This window comes from Acanthaster planci, linkage group LG06 (assembly GCF_054643075.1).
Source record: "Acanthaster planci isolate LZ-2023a linkage group LG06, COTS_SCS, whole genome shotgun sequence".
In the NCBI taxonomy this organism is placed as follows: domain Eukaryota; kingdom Metazoa; phylum Echinodermata; class Asteroidea; order Valvatida; family Acanthasteridae; genus Acanthaster; species Acanthaster planci.
The window spans coordinates 14568891-14586750 of NC_141782.1; the positions used below are offsets into that span (position 1 = coordinate 14568891).

At 41.8% G+C, this 17860-nt stretch overlaps 1 protein-coding gene and 1 pseudogene across 1 annotated transcript in view; one reads left to right on the forward strand and one right to left on the reverse strand.

The window, feature by feature from the left end:
• LOC110990830 (ficolin-2-like) overlaps positions 1-17860 on the reverse strand; it is a 35687-nt gene that overhangs the window by 4091 nt on the left and 13736 nt on the right. The window lies entirely within an intron of this gene.
• Positions 1460-2414, forward strand: LOC147798855 (uncharacterized; annotated as a pseudogene).

Consider the following 17860-nt stretch of genomic DNA (forward strand, 5'->3'; position numbering starts at 1 on the left):
CAACTGGGAGTGTCTGAAGTCTAGCATTTATTTTGTAATCTTACCTTTGCACATTTACCATCAAATACCTGTGCACTCTGGCTTTATTCCCTCTTACCCAGTTCAGTATTTTGCGGAGAACGTTGGTACTCGGAAAGTACTCAACTACAACACTGGTTAAAAGCAGTGGACTGTAAACCACTTTGCTTGTGCATGTTGAGCAAAAGCTGTAGCGTAATCTTCTTCAACAGGTGCAAGGTGAAAGCAGAGAATGAACGCTTTTGCCTTCACTGGTAATGATGACTCGTGTCTCATAAATTCGATGAATGTTTCACGATTAATCTTTATTTTGTTACCCATTCCACCAAACCCAACCCAGTCTTACCCCATCCCTACCCAATGCAAACTCACCCTGTGTAACCCAACTCGTAGGAAGGTGTTTTTACATCAGTAAATAGAAAGGGGGCTGCTTCTCTTACGTATTGACATGTTTCGGTATGTGGCACCTTGAAAATACATTCCCAAATTAAACTAATAATTTCCATGGATTGCATTTGCATGAGCCATTCTATGAGACCACCACTCAAATCATTGGGACAGCAGCAATAATCAATTTTGACTTTTGAATTAGATCCTCGTTCAAAATAAAGGCTGGCGGCAGGCAGTATACGAATATGTTTTTGAAATTGTAGTTTAAAAACAATTTCAACACTGCACGCAACGTACATAATACGAAATCCTTGGGTTATACGCGTGCGTGTATAGGGCCTCTAACCTCTAAATCGAGATTGAAACTAGGACTACACATTTTAGAATTCAAGTCACTCTAAATGTAGATGATTTACTTTGAAAAAGCACCCTTTCTACAGGAAACTGGATTGAAATTTAGATATGGAGCCGAGAAAGTTTACTCGAATTTATCTGGTCCTGATATTCAATCCGATTGGGTGAATTTTCACTCGACTAGAGTGAATTTTAGCATTTCGGAATATAAATCATGACAAAAAAAATTTGCGGGCCTGACGTTTAAATAATTGCAGAATCTTTCTCAAAGGCAAATAACAAACGGACAGAGACAAACAAGCAAGCAAGGCCAACTAAGCACGGATTTTATGCAGAAGGGCAAAGCAGGTTGGAAAGCTGATGGCAGGATAAAAGTGTGAGGCGAAAAGGGGACTGCGTCAAAGGCCTGGTTGAGCAACAAAGGGATGCAAGGTAGGAGGAGATTAAGAGTAGTGTTATCCTTTTGCTGGATTATTGAATATGGTAAGAATCAAGAAAGAGCTTAAGTGGTCCAGTAGCCCCGACTTCCCCTATGTCTGGACATGGGGTCTGAAGTGGCCGTAAGCGAGAATTCCACCCCCGGCCTCTCCGGACTAAGCTTAGCGATCTGGGCAATTTTGGCCAGGTCGTTGGAAATGGAATTTCTTTTCGTTTTTGAACGACACGAACTTTTCAGCTCGCGATCACGCTATTATATATAACTGTTAGATAAGCTCGCAATTCACTCTCGGTCCAGCAGCCGACCGGACCATTCAATCTACTTATCCCTCGCTTCACAATGTCCGAGCAGGACAGCAAGCTCTCTGGCCGGCAAACAAACGACAGCAACAGCCAGATCTCGCAGGCGATTCAAGCACTCATACCCTCTTGATTCACGCGTTGAATCCGCGTGCAAGAAACAGCACCTGTCCGAAGTACCTTCATTCAAGCGCGAGGGAAATTAGCAACAGTTCCAACACTGCGAGAAAATTATGAATCTAGTCGAATCAGCCGCGCGAAACATCGAATCGTTGGATATTGACAACACCAAGTGAAATCTTATCGAGGCAAAGAAGGCGCTAACAGAAAGGCAGAAGCTCATCCGTATCGCCGACAGATCTGAGTCAGGCCGGGGAGTAGTCAAAGAATACGTCGCAGACGCACTGGCAGAAGACTCCAAAGATGAGAAAAGAATTAAAAAGGCCGAAAAAGCAGCAGCTTCCAAGAAATCTACCTCCAACAAGCGGACTTCCGCCAGCAGCAGCAGAGCCACCTCGTCGACGTATACTACCAGACCTACGACTCCTTACTTTGCTGCTGCTCAGCACCAACCTGTTTTTCGTCCATTCAGACTGTCCATCGACAACTGCATCTGTTTCCACTGCGGATTGCAAGGTCACATCCGTGCAACATGCCCCTCCTATCGGTCTCTTCAGCGACAACCAGGACGGCAAGCAGCTGGATCAGCCGACAGGACTTAGACAGAGGGAGGTCAGCCAGAGCGACCAAAAAGTTCCGGAGGGTGTTCAAGGTAGGCTAACCTGTTGCTTGCCTTATTGGCGAAATGTGTTGGATGTTACCGGGTGACTTTGTTACAGATGTAATTGATTCAGGCTATAAGATTCCATTGGTCTTTGCTCCGCCGCTATTTACGGCTAAGAATAATTAGTGCAGTCTCGATAACCCCGAGTTCGTTGAAACTGCGATTTTTTTAGCTTATTAATCGATGCATTTACGAGCTTAATCAACCATCCTACTGTCGCAATCCTCCTACAGTCGCAACAGGGAAGAAACTCTGGTTGGTTTTCAATCTTCGTCACCCAAACCAATTATCCATTCTAAAGTTAAATACGAAGATCTTAGATTCGTGTCTCAGGTCCTTGATAAAGATCAGTATTATTTTTCTTTCGATCAAGAGTCCGGATACCACCACGTAGATATTTTCCTCCCTACCAAAAATACCTTTAAGTTGGTTTCGCTTGGCAATTCAAAAATTCCAAAACCAGATACTTTGCTCTCCAGGTGTTGCCTTTTTGGCTCTCTGGCGCTTGTTATTTATTCAATAACTTACCAGATCCCTATACACCATTGGCGTTCCCAAGGAGTCTCTTCCTTTATGTACATTGATGACGGTTTAATCATAGGCCTATCTCCAAACCTGCAATCCGCTCAACGTACGTAACTCGGCCATAGTGAAACAAACCTTCATACTAAGTGGTTTTGTTCCAAGTGCGTCTGGCAACCTCGAACTTCGATCAAATTCTTGGGCTTTATTATTGATTCCACATCCTTAACCTTTTCAGTTCAAGATTCGAAAATGCACAAGCTTTTCCAAGACTTCTACGACCTCGTTTCCGTTCATTCTCGTGGTGAGCATACTCTTGTCCTATATCTCTCGCCCGAGTCACTGGGCAAACAATTTCCATGTCCCTTGCTATCGGCCCAGTCACTCGTCATATGACTAGAGCTATGTATCAACCTATAGAAACAAGGCTTTCCTGGTCCACTCCTTTCTCTATATCAGAACCCGTGCTTTTCGAACTCAATTTCTGGCTCTCAAACTTGCGGGATTTGAATTGTTTTTCAATTAAACATCAATAACCCCTCTCGTTCAATTTACTCCGTTGAAGCGACTTGGGGTATGGTGGATATGTCGATGATAACCCTCCTATTAAAATTCATGGTTTATGGTCTGACACAGAAAAGCAGCATAATTCCACTTGGCGAGCATTGGCGGCCGTGTATAAAACTCTCATCGAACTTTGTGACGAATTGTCTCATCAAAAGGTACGCTGGTATTCTGGCAATAGCAATGTACCTGGTATACTCGAGCACGGCAGCCCCAAGCCTAATTTGCAGAACTTAGCGTTATCCATTTTCAAGTGACAATCAAACACAGTATTTTCATCGTGCCAGAATGGGTGCCTCGTAATATCAATCACATCGCTGAGAGTATCAGCAGGATATTGGATTATGACGATTGGTCAATTGATTACTCGACTTTTGCCATGATTGATGCGCTTTGGGGCCTACATTCGATCGACCGATTCGCTTCCCCGGATAATTTCAAAATTCCAAGGTTTAATTCGCGACTTTGGTGCCGTAGCAGCGCAGGTGTAGACGCTTTTTGTTTCGATTGTCCAGTGATATTAATTATTTGTGCCCCCAAACACGTCTAATAGTACACACTCTGAAACACCTTACCGACTGTGTAGGTTGCGGCACTGTAATTGTTCCAGAGTGGAAAACGGCCAACTTCTGGCCCTCTTTGTGCCTCGATGGCATTCATCTCTGTAACTCAATTCATGATTGGCGCTTGTTACACATTTCATTTACTCCCCCACATTTGGACCAAAATTCCATTTTCAGTCGGTCTCCGAAATCTTTGTCCCTGGACCTTAGAATCAATCATATAATCCCACCCCGGAATTTAAGACAGGGTTTTGTTGTTCGGATCTTGGATATTGCCAGTAATGTTTGTAATTTTGTATGCAACTTTATACGAGTGCAGAGGTTCTTTACCTCGAGTGGTTATTTGATACCGGTTTGTGTCGTTTAATATTTTCTTTTCCTCACATGGAGGTATTTGACCGTTTGGTAGTCGATATTGCTATTTCGGATGCCAATAATTCTGGCATTACACCCAGCAGTTTATTAACCCTTATTTGGCGCCCTCTATTAACAACCAGCTCGCTTGACCATTCCTTTGTTCACCAGAGCGCAATTTTGTAGCAGACTACTCGAAAAGAACCCATCACAGCCGACGATTTTTTTTCAGCTGTTCACCCAGCTTGGTCATCCGCAAGCCTCCTTGGCCGACCTACGAGTACTGTTTATATGTGTCATCTCGTACGCAGGATTCTTGCGTTTCGACGACCTCATCCACATCATGAGGGAAAACTGTGCAATTACGTCAGACCGCCTTACTTTCCACCTCGCATCCTCTAAGACGGACCAGTTCCGGCAAGGCGCTGACATTTTCATTGCCAGAACAGGTTTACCTACATGCCCGGTCGCTCTTGCCGAGCGTTACTTTGCCGCAATGGGCGATCCTCCTGATTCACCTTTGCCAATCACAAGGAAACTTGTCAGCTCTAAAAAGGTCTCAAACCCTCTACTCGTCCTATTAGTTATACTCGCACCAGAGATTCCACATTGGATTTGCGTTTCATGGCACGACATTAAACTGATTCCTAGTTGTCGGCCTTGCTTATAGAGAGTTGGTTTCAACGAGATAAAGATTAAAATGGTTTAAGGATTGAATGATTAAAGGAACATGGATGGTACAAGGAGCTCGCTCAACCATTCCTTTGTTCACCAAAGTGCAATTTTGTAGCAGTATTCGTTCTCTTTTGGTTGTTTATTAGGAGGTAGAAATAGAAAAGATATGAGTTTTCTGACGTAAGAGTGAAGAAAGGACAGTGTCAAGGGGCTGAGAAATCACTTTTGTCCGTGCAGCTTAGCTGGTCGGGTCGATTCATATTTGGCTCTTAGTGAATTCACTTTCAAGCAAGCCCACCTCCTCCCCTCCCAGCCACCTGCAGTAGGAAATATCGTTTAGAATGTCAATCATTATTGTACGCTTGGGCTTTGACTTTGCTCGTTTGCCGACTGGTTTAGGACTGAAAGGGTGTTTTACACCACGGAAGAAGGACGCAAAAGGAGTTTGAACTGCACGGGCTTCAACATCTGGCCAATTACCGCTTTCTGTTATGCCCGGTATGTCCATAGCAGGAGCGCAGTGATCATTGCCGCAGTTTTTCAGTGCTAATCTGCATCCTTAAGTGTTGTGTACTGCAGTATAGGAAGTTGAATATTCATGCAATCGTTGGTGCTTGGTAAAATCTGACATCTAATTTAATGCTTGCGCAGTTGATTGTATTAGGCTGTGGGCCGTAAGTGTTCATGTGCAGTTATTGCCCTTATCGAAAGCTTTCTTTTGGACTTATTTTGGGAATAAATAGCCAAGTTTTTTGTAAGATCTTGTGTTTTGTTTGAATCATATTTATTACTGAATTTACACAAAGGGTATTTAATGGGATTTCATGATCACTCTTTGTGATGAAACAGCGCATTTTGTGTTTCGTAAACTTAACTGTCCTGTAGTGGTCAACATGTCGTTAGCCAGTCTTCGCCAAATTCGTACAAAGGCTTTGAAAACTGATGTTTCGGAGTGACAAAATAAAATTACAAACATTGCATGGATAATGGAAAAGTGCATCACAATCTTTAATAAATTATTCACGACGGCAAAACCAAATCTAATGCTGGATATTTTCTTTCTTTTTGGGCCGTCAGCGGAACCCCTAAATTCTTTTGTTTCTGTGGGGAGTTGCCCGTATATTTATCATGTATAATCTACATGCACATGGTATACGCCTTTAAGATCCTTTCAATGTTTACGTTGTAGCATAGCAACTGAGAGGGTCCCCTCACCCTTCACGTTGACGTGGCCTTGCGCCTCTATTGGAATTAGCTCCATTTAATTTCTATCGTGATAACATAAGATTTAGCCGGAATACCTTCCGCCGACTTCATTATCTGTTTAAAAACGCTTGGATTCATTTTTATTGTAATACGGGCATTGTTAACATTTTTACTATTTATACCGCGCTTGGATATGCCGGTCTGCCCAGTGTGCGTTACCGACCCTTCGACCACGTCTAGTCCTTTTTCTTTCCGTGGCCATCTCGGTGGAGACAGTGCAACATTTCGGGACCATTTCGGACAGTTTTCAGCCTGTTCCCTTGGAGTTGCTGGGCCCTGCAGACCACTGTAGGTCTCGCAACCCGTGGTGTCTGGGTGAGTCGGGTTTGGGGGGTATTTGGCATATCCTAGCGCCGGTATTTTGTAATTTCATCCATTATACGTTGCCATTTATGGTCACTTATAAACGTTCGACATGTACATCGTCTTCGCGCTGTACCGTCACGTGGTCAGTGCATTTGCATAAAGCCCCAAAGCCACCGTGAATAGAAATTTGGGTTGTGCTGTTAGCTTAAATAGCATATTCGCTTTTAAATAATATGTGTGATATATATAAGCAGTACGCACTCATGCCATTGCAGAACGTCTATTTCGCGTACACCATTGCAATTGATGTCATTTTTGTTTAATTATTGTCCATGAATCAACTAAAGCACTTATGTAATTAATTAGGGTTCATGCTTTTGTATTAATTTATAGGGTTTCCTTTCCATTGACGAATAAATTGGAGGTGATTATTTGATGACCTGTGTTACAAGCTGATCCAATCCATCCCTTACCGGGAGACCAGTCTCCCCCCTCCGGATCGTCAGGGTCCGCCCCCAGCGGGTGCGCAAGCGCTGCCGCTACAAGTTCGTTCCAGCAACTGCGGGAATAGATTTTCTGAACAGAATCGAGTACATTATAAATTACCACAGATAACAAACGCAAAAGTTCTCCACGAGTTATCCTGCAGTTATTTCAATAATTTGGGTGGAAAGAGCGAACTATTTTGCCGTCAGGGAAGCTCTATGTGCGAAATTCGCCACGTTTAAAAATCATTTGCAAATGATGTAATCTGACCATGTGATGCATATTGTCCAATCCAAGCCCAGAACGAAGGTCGTGGGTCGTGGGTCATGGCACGAAGCAGTAAACATGGCGACGTCCGACGATGCGGACCGGATGGCGTGCGCCTCAACGTCAACATCAACGAATTTCAAGTGTTCAATGCGTGCAGAATCAGACAAGTTGAAAAGGTAAAAGCCCTTACGAATGCCTGATGGAGAAAGGTCACTTCATGTGCCAAAGAGTGGCTTGATTAATGTGGCAGAGATCGCGAAATCACCGAACAAACCGAGTGCGAGGGACTACCTGCACGCAGCGCAGACTATGCCAGCTGTGTATGCCAACTCGTCCCCTAGTGAAGTCGTTCCCCAAATAAATAATTAAAATATAATTATGATTTTACTGCGGAAATTTATTTAGGGCGGATAATTTTTTTCTTCATTATTTTTTATTTCCGTTTTTACTTATCACGTTTTTACTGCGGCAATGTATTTTCTGCGGGGGTAATTTGTTTTATTTTTTACTTATCAAGTTTTTACTGTGGTAATTTACTGTGGGGGCGATTTATTATGACTACTGGAAGATTTTAAATTTGAAGATGTTCAAATTACTCTATAAATTCAAAGAGTAGGCCAAAGTGCTGTTACCTTGACGCACACCAGGAATTGCCCTTTTAATAAATATATGAGGCATGTCTTGGTCAACGTAGCTTTCAAAAGCAACCAGCTAGCTGCGTAAAACAAATGAAAATTGTGAGTACATATACGAGTCTCTGTCTTGTTTTTCTTTGTCTTCTACGTATGGTTGATGCATCTAAAAAGAAAATTACATACACAGACAAAATTTGTAAAAACTAATGGGGGACAACTTGGCCCAGGACGATTTGACTTGGGGACGACTTGACCCGGTAACGACTTGACCAGGGTTTCAATTTTGGGGGACAACTTGACTTGAGCAAAGATCGTCTATAGCGCCGAAGGCGCCGCTGCGCGGCGCTATACGACCTTTGGACTCGAAGACGCTAAACCCATTTCCGTGGCGAAGCATGTACATGTACATCATCATGTACATTAGTTTTCACGGTTTACCGTCACTTCGCCCCATTTCCATGTCACCCCACCCTACGTCGCCCCATCCCCACATCGTCCCATCCCCACTTCGCCCCATCCCCACTTCTCCACATTTCAAATTTGCCGTCCGTTTTGAGTGTGTTACAAGCCTCTTCAAACAGGCCCAGGTTTTCCACCGTGACGACATGAAACGACATTTAGTTATTATAGAAAACTCTACGGCATTAAATTAATGTCACCTGAGTTGTCCGGTATGGTGAATTAATGCATATGGTTGGACTAGCATCCGGTTTATTTCCCATCCTCTTCAAGTTTAGTTCAAAGCGACACACACAATTCTATTCACATCATTCTCGTTATCGTCGATGCATCTGGACAGTAACCGGACGATCGGATGAAGCTCGGCACGCAGGAAATTTTGTGGAAAAATGCTCGCTTCAAGTACGAGCAAAACAGCCTAAATGAAACAGATGAAATAAATAAATACAAACATAGACAAGATACTAAGAGTTAACGTGAAGAAATCTTGCAAACATCAATTTTTTTCGATGGGTGACAGATCACGTACATGAATGGTCGCCGCGGCATGAGTAGACTGGTCGCCACACTCCATCACGCATTCTCTTACACGTTTTTTTTGTTTTTACCACAGCGACAAGGAAACACAAAAAATTTGGGTCCGGCGGTCGGGAAATCGGAACCATTGTTTAGGCCTTTGAAAGTTGGATTATCCGATCGTTATTTGCGTACTCAAACGTTGATGTCGATGTTTTTACTTGTTGCACCTAGGCCTATGCCTCTGCTACTGAAGAACAGAATGAATGATAATCAATGGGGCGAAGTGGAAATGGCGCAAATGGTAATCGGGCGAAGTGGAAATGGGGCGAAGTGACCTACAACCGTTTTCACGAGACATGCTAGTAGTGCCACTGGAGTTGGCACTACTAACGAAAGTTACACGAAGATTTTCCCTCTGAAGCTTCATCTTCTTCCCCTGAAAAGCTCTGGCCTAGATAAAGATTTTCTTCTGGAAGATCCTCAAGACTCTCACGACGCTGAGTCTGGCAAAGTCTGGTGTGTTGCCTGCAGTGTAAGGCTGTGTGTTAACTTGCATGCATCATGGACATGATGGAGGAAAGTTGAGTTGTTCGTCACTCGTCATGGGAAATGTGTCCATGTCAAGGATAAGCTGTTACAGGCAGAAATGTATGATCGAGGTAAGCTGCCTAACTATTACATTGCAGTCAGGCAAGGGCTTGTTGATTGAAGTAGCTTTCAAAATTAAATACAAAATAATTTACAATGTAGGTTGCCCACCACTGTTTGGACTCAACGAGTGGACCTTTCCAATGAAATTTACAAATAAGGCAGGAGCATACACATTACTATCACAGGTTTGCAAAGTTGCCATCAATCTACAGACGTAACAATACAAATCCTCATGCTGTAGTGTGATTCAATCTGACCAGAGCTGGCATCATGAAGCAGTAGACCTTTAAACACGGCCCTTCTCTTGAGTCCTGGAAATGGATACATGTACACTTTTTAATGTTTAACTCACCGACACCCGCATATTCTCTTGAAATGACAACCTGCGAATGGCTGGTCGCATATTAGTAATGAACGTCCTGATGGAATTTCAGCTCATAACATGTAGCGGATGTCAGTGGGTGAAACGTTTGAAAATATCAAAGCTGTTTTTATACATCCATCCTGGATCCTGGCATTGACAGATTACACGAAGAGCCCTGATTAAGGGTCCACATTAAGCAGTAGCCTTTATTTGGACTGATAACAGAGACAGTACAAACAATCATTCCAAAAATGTCTAGCAACCAATAGCACTCTTTCGTCTGCTCCAGGCATGCCACATTAGCTCTTGTTTTCGACAAATATGTGTAATAGGATGAATTTTGTGCCACCCATTTTTTTGAAATGCTAACTCCCCCAGAGTTAGGCCATGCAGTTTCTTAGAAATGTGTGGGTTGCTTGGCAGCACGTGTGGGCAGGTTGGTAGCAGACCTTGCAACCAACCACAAGAGTCCTTGAGGAGCAGCAGATAGATTCAGTGGCCAGTGACCCTCCACTCCACTCAACAGAGACTGTTCTGTTGTCTCTGTGATCTCTCCTTGCATTGAACCTGCCACAATTACATATTCGTCCCTGTTCTGCTCTAGGCAAAGACACCACTAGCAGTACCGAAGCACTAGAGTAAAATCAGTGAGCCTATTGAGCTGCATACACTGCTGGACAGTGAGTGACTTGGAGCGGAGTCAGGTGAATTCTGTTCCCCACACCTGATGTACTCAAGCCAGGCAAGGTGCAATCGAGCCCTACACACCATCTGCACGTAGCCAACGATCCTCCGAATTCATTCAAGCCCCCTTGAACTGCAAATCCTTTAACTGCAAGCTCCCAGCTTATTGCCAAGTGAAGCCAAGACAAGTCATCCCCAACTTCAACACATCTTCAAGCTGGGCCCTTTATTTATTATTGTTGTTAATTAATAATTATCTTCTGTGAACAGAATCCCTGGCCGGGTTTTTCTTGTTATTTTTGAATATATGTATCCTTTAGATTTGAAGTAAGACACTCAAGACAAAGGAGGGTTTGAATAATTTGTAACAGCTTCAGTGTATGCACAGTTAATTAATCCTAGAGGATGCGATATTTGTATTTTCGTACAGCGTGTGAAAACCTTTCGCTATCGTAGCCGGAAACGCACTAATCTCCACTAATTGGCTGACAATAAAATGGCGTAAACTAGTAAACAAATAAACAATGTAAGCAGGTGTCATGATTTTCATATTATGCCCGCTACATATTCACCCATCTAATGTTAACTATTTCTTCTAATACAAGAGTGACGCACTAATCTCCACTAATTGGCTGACAATAAAATGGCGTAAACTAGTAAACAAATAAACAATGTAAGCAGGTGTCATGATTTTCATATTATGCCCGCTACATATTCACCCATCTAATGTTAACTATTTCTTCTAATACAAGAGTGACGCACTAATCTCCACTGATTGGCTGACAATAAAATGGCGTAAACTAGTAAACAAATAAATAATGTAAGCAGGTGTCATGATTTTCATATTATGCCCGCTAAATATTCACCCATCTAATGTTAACTATTTCTTCTAATACAAAAGTGACAATTTGAAGTGCTGGCTAAAAAGAGATTATCCTGAGCTCTGCTCCAACAAGCCTTTCTGGGGAAACAAGTGTGGGATTGCCAACTCCTCAACGTTGTAATCAAGAATCTTTGGACACTTCAGAGCATGATTCATTATCCGACATGTCTGACTTGGAAACTGGTAAAGATTCTCCCACCTCTTCGTACGCTGTTACATGACAGGATAACTCTGTGCGTGATGATTTTTGATGGATAGTAATGAAAAAAATGCTCCAGGATTCCAATTTGCAGCCCTTTCAGTATTGCCTTTTCAAGGAAGCACAAAGCATCTTGATTTCGTAGCTGCCCTGTTCATTAGAGTTGCTTCCTTTACCTTTGCATTATGCAATTTTATTCCTAAAAATAGCATTAGATATGAATTAAATGTGCTCTTTTGATAATCAATGTAACCGGTGAGATTGACATTTTTGGGACATTTTTCTAAATGCCTTGTTTCATAATCGCATGACCTGTTCCAGATAATAACACCAAAATATGAATTAGTCATTTGATTTGGGATTGGATGCCATTTTTAGCACAAAATGATTGGCTCTAACAAGGGGGGGCCTCGGTTGGAAACATCATTACATTAGGAGTACGTTGAGTGAAGTTCCTTACATGTACATTGCATTTCCCCTGCTGTCAGCAAGTTAATACATTTTCATCTCCATTTTGGACATCACAGCCTCCTGGTATCTGTGCCGTACAAAACTAATTAACTCTCCTTTTGCATTTTATTCATTTTATTCTAATAAGCCAGATTGTGAAATATTTGAGACCAGAATAACAATGGTGGTGTCTGCCAGATCAAAAATCTTTTAAGAAAAAAATAATAAAACCTTTCAGTGGTGTGACCTGACAAAAAACATGTGCCGTCTTTTCTTCATTTGTCATATATACTCATAATATAAATCAAAATTTATAATATTGAAGGTTTGACATGATCGCAGTCCTCTAATTTTAAAGTTGGAAATGCCCAAACAAAGCCTTAGAGGTGTATACATGTACATGTATTACGCATTATAGCTTACAAGACTATAGCAAACTTTGAGATGGAATTACTAAAACACTGCAGGATGTTTTGGAGACGTTTTGACGTAATTTTTGGGATGTACAGAACCTCACATTTATGCATTCAAAAAGTATTCCCAGCATTGCTGGAACGGAACTCATTTTTACAGCCTGTTTCTTAGTCTCAGCTGACGGCCTATTTTTCCGGTCACTGCGACAGGTTGCAGTTAATTGCAAAGAAAATTCCAAAAATATTGCTAGGATATTACTGGCTCCACTTGTCCGGCTATGCTGCAGGCAGTAATCAGGCATTTTAGGAATGTTTGCTATTGTTCGTCTGACCGGGCGGTAATGATCATCGAGTACTTTCATGTGCCACAGTTGTAATCCCTTCTGCGTCTTTCCTCCATGTTTACACCTACAGTCCGAGCGAAACATTCTAAAGGAAGTTTACTCGGGACACCAGCAGTAAAGACCCACCTCCTGACCTCCCAGCCACCTACAGCGAAAGACTACAGGAAATAGCGTTTACTTGTAGAACGCCATTCATTATTTGCACGCTTGGGCTTTGACTTCGCCCGTTCGCTGACCGGTTTCGGACTGAAATGGCATTTTTTAAACATGTAGTCCGAGCGAAACATTCTAAAACAAGTTTACTCTGGACACCAGCATTATAGACCTCAGGCGAGGTTTCTTTTGACCCAAGACTTAAAAGTTAAATATTAATCCTAAAAGGTTTCTTCTGTTTTATCTCTTTTTTGTTTACTCTTCGTTAATTTCGCATCCAATACCAGTGGGAACGAAGTATCACGTTTGATGGCCGCTACTTTTAATCATTGCTCTGATATTTATGGCCTTGGATTTTTAGGAGGTGGCAAAATGTAATAGGAATCTGCAGGTTTATCCAATGTGACATCATATAATCAAGGGAAGTTCCGCTTTTTCGCCTTTTGTTCATGTTTCCACGAGGACACAACAACCTAGAACAATTAAGCTATGCTGTGGTTACGGTTTGTAAGTCTGTGGTACTGTTCGGTGGTTCCGCAGGGGGGGGGGGCACAATGAATTACTAGGAGTAAATTCTGGATCGGCACCGGAGGTTGCACACATTTTAAGGGGGCACAACAAGAAAATAAGCTGAAGCTGCATAGCATTATAAACTCAACGGAGATTTCAAATTGGGGGCACCCGGGGGGCACAGGCATCTACTGGAGGGCACGCATCCCCGTAGTTACACTATTGGAGGGGTCATAACGATTACATGCTCTGATGTTGTGATTTAAATGTGTAATTTGTGATAGTGTTCGGGCGGGAAACGCGACGGCAGAGAACAAACTCAGATTTTTGTTCAACCTGGCGATAAAACTGCTCTGTCTCTCACAAAGGACATTGTGCTGACCGCAGATTGCACTCTCGAGTCATTTTGTGACTGTTAAATCGCTACAGCGCCCTGCAGGAGTGCTGTTTTTCAGCACGAAGATCCTACAAACGAAACACGTCAGAATTTCTCTGAATAATCTTCTGTTTTTCTGCTTGACAGCATTCGTTCCAAATCTTGATTCTTCTGATATAAATCACCTGGGTCTGTTTATCGTTTAATTGCCTCCAAGGTTACACCACATTTTGATCTTCACTTAATAAGTCAATTGTTGGCAGCTTAGCTCGAACTGCACTCTCGGAGGCTACGATTCTGTAAGTTTTACCGTCCAACGATATTACACATGTATTTTAGTTCATTTAGAGCAAAACAGATTTTTCTATTCTCCAACCAAACGCCACGGCTGTTCAAGCAAAAGTGACCGGGAGTAACTCTCTCCAGAGCTACTAACATTTTAAGGTCACGCCAGTAACTAGTTCGAGGCATTAAATCATCGTGAAAGCAACCGCGAGTGAAAACTACTGACCCACTGAATTGACAAGGGCCTCCAATGTCCCTCGGTGATTAATTATTTGAAGCTGCAATTTATTTTGCCTCAAATTGATTAGCTCACATACTGTTAACCACTTTTCGAGATCTTGTTTGCTTATTCTATATAGATAATGTTGAGTTAACATATTTTGTATTCTCCTTCGCTACATGTACACTGGTTGTATGTATACTCGCTCATGTTCCCAGTTTTTCAATTGATTCATTCCTGGTCCATTTCTGTCACTGCTTTACACGCCGGTAGTCGAATTGTTCTTTTCCTGGATCCTTTCGTATGTTATTTTGCCAAAGCCAATTTGTTTCTTGCATTGCTTATCAGTGTCACATTTGTCCTTTGTGCCACATTGGTTTTGTGGATGTTAATTATATGCACATGGTTTTATCCTGCTAACTTACAGTTTACCATATGCGAGAGTATCATCAAATATATAATTTCGAGTTCGATGTCCCGTGTGCTGGTTGTCTAACTGGACAGGGAGTCCCCGTTACTCGCCGAGGCCAAAATAGACATTAAAGTACACATAACGAAATTCCCCAAGGGTTGTAAAGCTGTTGAAAAGATTGTCAATGAACAAAGCATTGCATTGACCCTTTAATAAGCTTAAGGAACAGAAACTAGGAGCAGATGACATTGTGAAATGTCAATAGCATCAGGTAGAAAAGAAGAGCAAACTCACGAAAAACAAATTTGCAGGAAACACCATGAATTGCAGTAATTGTAAAATTTTGGGTGGAATATTCCTCTGCGAGGATTAAACTCGAGTATATCTACAACTACTGTTTACCCACAACTGCTGAAAGTTCCATTTGAATAACAATGAAATTTGTGTCTCCTTGACGAAAAACAAAATCACGTAGAGGCTCAAGACATCATTTTCGGTTGGAACAAATTTCAGTGCGATAGCTTTCGTGCCACCAGTTTGTCTTTGCATGTACTTCCGCACCATTCTTGCCAATATACATGCATAACAGTGCAGCGTTGTTTCAGGCATAAGCAGTTCTGTGAAGCGCCAATCTTTGGTATGTCAGGCTCAGATGATGGAATGACACACTTTTTTCCATTTCTCATATCACAAAAACAGAAATGAGGACGGGTAATTATCAACATTAAAGCTAATTGCAACTTGAATTAACTTGAATATTCCCGCTAACTTTATCGTGTATGTAAAGGTCATGAAGTTAATTAGTTCTCGCTACTTGTTTTTGCTTCATCTGTATATGCATCGAAACAACAGCGAGGCTGTGACAACGAACTAATCTCAATTGACATTGAGCCATTGTTATCAATTTGTAGTTGGAAATGATTCTTACAGTTCCTCAGTTTACTGTTAACGAACCGATGCGTAATTGCTCTCGCTGGATTGCCACTAATGAGTACATTTACCACTCACTGACTTCAAAAATGTGTACTTGTACCACTGAGTGATGATCCCATTCGGCCTGAAACTAATCTAAACCCTTTTCATCTATTCCAGCAAACCGACCAATCTCTACCCCATCTCTAAACCCCACACTGTATGAAGGTATTTAGACATTCGTAAGTTTCAATTTTTTAATTAGAGCGCCCTGCTCCTAATTCAAATTAGAAGGCTGGCGGAGGGCAGTGTACGAATACGTTTGTACGATTCTAGTTAATAAACAATTATTTCAACAGTGTTCGGAATCTTTGGTTGTGCCTGTGTGTTTAAGGGACTGGCAGGTGGGGACTACCCATGTTAGAAAGAAAATAATTCTGAACTGGTTTGAAAATGAAGTCTTTCCAGAGGAATCTGGAGTGAAATCTCAATCTATTGGAGGGAAGAAATTTCACTCAAATTTATCCTGTCCTTGTATTCAATCTGAGGGAATGAATTTTCACTCGAATGAAGAGAATTCTTACCCTTTGGAATATAAATCAGGACAAAAAAATTAAATGGCATCACGTTTCTATCCCAGCAGAATTTTTTTTCAAAGTTAAAACGACCACTTGGACAGAGACAACGAGCAAGGAATCAAACAGGCATGAATACTATGTAGGACAAAGGAAAGGGTGAGAAAGTTGGTAGCTGACTGCGTAAAAGGCATCCAAGACAGAAAATGATCATAGAACGAATACAATGGAAGGCGCTGGGCCCTAAAGGGGTGCATTATCTGCAAAAACACTAAGTTCCCTTCTTCGATGTTCAGGCCCGTGAGGTTGCATGGTCTGGAGGCGTTTGATCCACTGCCTTGCCCTGTTAAAGAGAACGGCATCCATGCGAATTGCTGGTGATTCTATGCTCTGTATGATCATATCAGAAATGGAATGTTCATAGAAAGGTTGAAGTAATGGCTGAAAGACGTATCTATTAGCTTGATGCGGACTGTGGATCTATAGCCATAGAGACATGAGAGTGTTCTTGGCCTCTCCAACATACTAAACATTGCAAACACTACAAGAGATAAAATATATGACATTAGAAGAGCTACGAATTGTGATGTCTTTGGTTCTGTGGGTCGTATCGGTAGCTTGCTTCTTGTCTCTGTCCAGTTGCCTTTGAGGAATTATCTGCATGGTTCAACACGTCTGGGCCTTCACCTGTTTCGATTTATATCTTAGGTCAATGTAGCAAGCAAGCAGTTTGTATCAGTGTTTGTATTCATGCAAGCATGGAGGACCACAAAAGCTTGCCCACCATAAGTTTGGAGATTGTCTGAAAGAAAATGACGAAAACAGAGCCCAGATATATACAGAAAACAAAGTCAGACAGCAGAGGAGCACATACAAATTCATTTAATTCGGAGATTTAATCATTCCCCTCGAGTTTCCCCAAACTCGCATTTTTAAAAGGGAAGTTTGAGTAGAATCCAAAAATGCTACACGGGCACAATTATTATCGATTGGTCCCCAATAGTTTTGAATAGAAAACGTGGCCCAAGTTAATTTATCAAATTGTGTTCTATTTTAAGGTTCAACGGAGTTGTACTACAAAAAGGTTTCTTGATGTTGGTCGTTTTGGCCTTCAACTCCTTACAAACCCTTAATTACAAACCCTGTAATTCCACAAGTAAACCGTAGAATTTCCTTTTATAACATGTTTAAACCGCAGTACAGTCTATTGAGTGTCTTTTTGTTTTAAATCCACGGTATCTCCATTAAGTCTCAGGGCGCAGCAACGAACTGAGGTCCCAACCTAACCTAATAATATACCTTCCTGTTTTGGACAACAATTTATCATTTGGAATAATGATTTTTATCTCCAATTATCTTGCAATTTCAGGGACAGTCTTGGATTTGCGATATGCTTCCCATTACTCTCGGGTAGCACTTGAAAGTATCGAAGCAGGATCAATCTGGAAGCCATTAACGCAACATTTCTCCGGGACAGTATGTACGTCAGTTACGATTTTGCAACATGCAAATGTAATTTGCTGCCT